Below are 2,923 nucleotides of genomic sequence, written 5' to 3' on the forward strand. Positions count from 1 at the left end.
AATCTTTATGACTCTGTTTGTTACTTTAAAAAAAGTAATATTTACTATATTACTTAAATTACAACATTGTTTATACAAGCAATTAGAACTTTTCAAAGACGTGCTATAAAATAATAAATATTCTTATAGTGTAGCAAACGTTGTCCTGCCATTTAGTGGTGAGGGTCAAACTAACTTTTCCAGGGTTATTCTTTTCTTCTCCTGATTCAAATGGTGACCATGTGGTAACTGATCAGAAATTGGAAACAGGGTCAATGAAAGAGGTCTCTTCCATCCACCCTTTCGTCTCTTCCATTTCCCCAATTCTGTAGGGTGAAACTAACTCTTTGGATCAGAATTGGCTACTGAGATGGTGTCAGATGATTGGCATTTTTGGAAAATATAGATCTCACCAGTAGCTGGAGAATCTGGTTATCTATATGGTAAGAACTGAAAGGTTCTATAAAGGTCTGCTTTCTTTTCAACATCTTGTCCAGCACTCTGAAGCATGGGTAGAAGTAGGGGTGTCCGACTTGAGTTGATCTGGAGCCATTTTCCTGTTAAAAAGGAGACCCAGAGACCCTAAATGGAGTCACTTGTGCTAAAATCAAGACTTAATACCTGATCTTATTGAAGTTACAACCTTCCCCAAGAATGTAATCCTAACCGGTCGATGTGGAATTCTCTGGTCAGCACCAATGAGGTAATGACCCCTAAAGGAAGATGAGGTAATCTGGCATACAGATCCTCTTCATCCCCTATAGGTAGGTTACATAAGCCTGAAATAATTTTTTTTCTTATGACTTGTCTTACCTTTAAAAACCTCTCCCTTTCTATAGCCCTTCAGAGCTTCCCTCTACTTGCTAAATGGGATGCTGCCCAATTCACAAATTGTTCAGTAAAGCCAATTAGATCTTTAACATTTTAGCTTGTTGGAGTTTTGTTATTTGACATTTTTGAGATTCTCTTGGTTCTGCCCATCTTCATGATCAAGCCAGGTAGCAAGAAGTCTCCAATACTTTTAGGCATCACAAAAAAAATTGAGAAGATAAGTAAACTGCTTCAGTTCTAGTGTTCCAAGCAATTCACCCTGATTAAACTGTCCATTGTTAAGACTACGACTTTAGCTTAGAGAATAGGATTTATTATTTAAATTAAGACAATCCTTGGAGACAGAAGTGAAGTCAGCTTCCTTCAAGACATATGGAATAAAGGGGTCTAATAGATAGAAATAATCATATGAATAAAATCTTGTTTTATTAAAAACACGAGAAAGGGGAAACGGATGCTGAGTAGGCAACCAACAAAGTTCACTTAGCACCAGGGATTGACTTAGCACAATACTACAGGTTATAATACTCAAACAAAATTCAATTAGTGTCAGAAAATCAATAATGAATAGAAGGGATCCTGACAGAGAGTAATAAAGAACTACTCAGCTCTAGGTAATGTGGCCATGTAAGAATATGAACCCAGTGTGACTAGATCATCAATATTTTCAAGAGAAGTTGGTAATCTGGATTTTTATGTAAAATATCTTATTTTAAATGTTGGCAAATAACTCAATTGTTGTTTTTAACCAAAAAAGTCAGCTAATGCTATCCAAAATAAAGCCTATCTATTGGTCAAACATAGGCTTGTGAAACTCAAGTTTACAAACTTTGGCTTAGAATCATTGTTTGCCATTCAGAGGTTCTGTAGATTAAGGTTTGCCCAGAGTAGAGCAGCCAAACAAAGGAGATAAGAGAGTATCGTTATCTAACACAGTGCTTTTCCGGATGGGTTCCCAAACAGGTTTTCAGGCTTCTGCTTCACCTAACAAAAAGTGAAGTCCATTTGGAGGACTTTTTTCCAGGCTTGGCAAAATGTTCCAGTATCAGGAACGATGAAAGCTTGTTTTTTCCTATTGTTTACCTTGTGATGTTATCTGCAAGGCATTCAGCCTTTTAACTGATAAATTAAAAAAAAACTTTTTAAATTAAAAATATGTTAAAAAGTTCGCTCGTGGTGTAAAGGGTTGGGGGATCCAGCCTTGTCACTGCTTGAGTCGCCGCTGTGCTGAAGGTTGGATCCCTGGCTTGGGAGATTCTGCATGTCACAAGCGGAGCCAAAACTTTTTTAAAAAACAAATCGATAAACTAGATTGATTACCTTCCTACATTAAAACACAAACATTTAGCTTAATTGAATGGGAAATAGCCGGTTCTTATTAACTAAAACAAATAAATGAATAAATTTAAAAAAATCAATCCTTAATTAGCTTAAAATAGACTAGTATTGAGATCAGAAACTACTTATTGATTTATGTTTATCTTTAACCTGGTCAATTTCTTGCTCCAAAGAAGCACAAAAGCAGTACTTGCCAATCCTGTTTACATGTTAGAATCTCGCTGGGGTCGGGGGAGGGTCAGGAAAATGCTTTTTTAAAAAGCATCGATGCCCAAGCCCTACCCTAAAAGGACCAAAACTCCTTCAGTGGTTCTCTTGTTTAGACCAAGCTGTTATATGTTATATACATCTCCCTGTAAGAAAAGTCCACAAGCTCCGAAACCCACCGAATCTCTTGGGTTTTCTTCAGAACCCCTCATTTCAGCACGATGGGGTTCAGAGCAGTATTTTCCCTAGGTGTCCAAAGGCTGGTTTTTCCCCCGGAGATTGACGGGACCTTCAGCCAATGTGCAGTCTGACCGAGAAATAGGCAAGCGAGCAACGGGGACTTAAAATAAACAGGGACTTCATCTCAGTAGAAAAAGATTAGGTCGCAATAGCAAAAGCCAACAAGTGGAAGAAAAATCCTGGGCGCTGCCTCCAGCGTCAGCTAGGCCTGGACACACCCAGAGAATTTGCCGCCGCCGCCGCCGCCGCCGCCGCCGGGTCCCCAAGTATTGCTAGAGAGACGCGCTTACTTCCGGGAGCACGGCGCCCTCGCGGCGCGTCACTTCCG

Source organism: Phacochoerus africanus, chromosome 2, assembly GCF_016906955.1.
Source record: "Phacochoerus africanus isolate WHEZ1 chromosome 2, ROS_Pafr_v1, whole genome shotgun sequence".
NCBI lineage: Eukaryota > Metazoa > Chordata > Mammalia > Artiodactyla > Suidae > Phacochoerus > Phacochoerus africanus.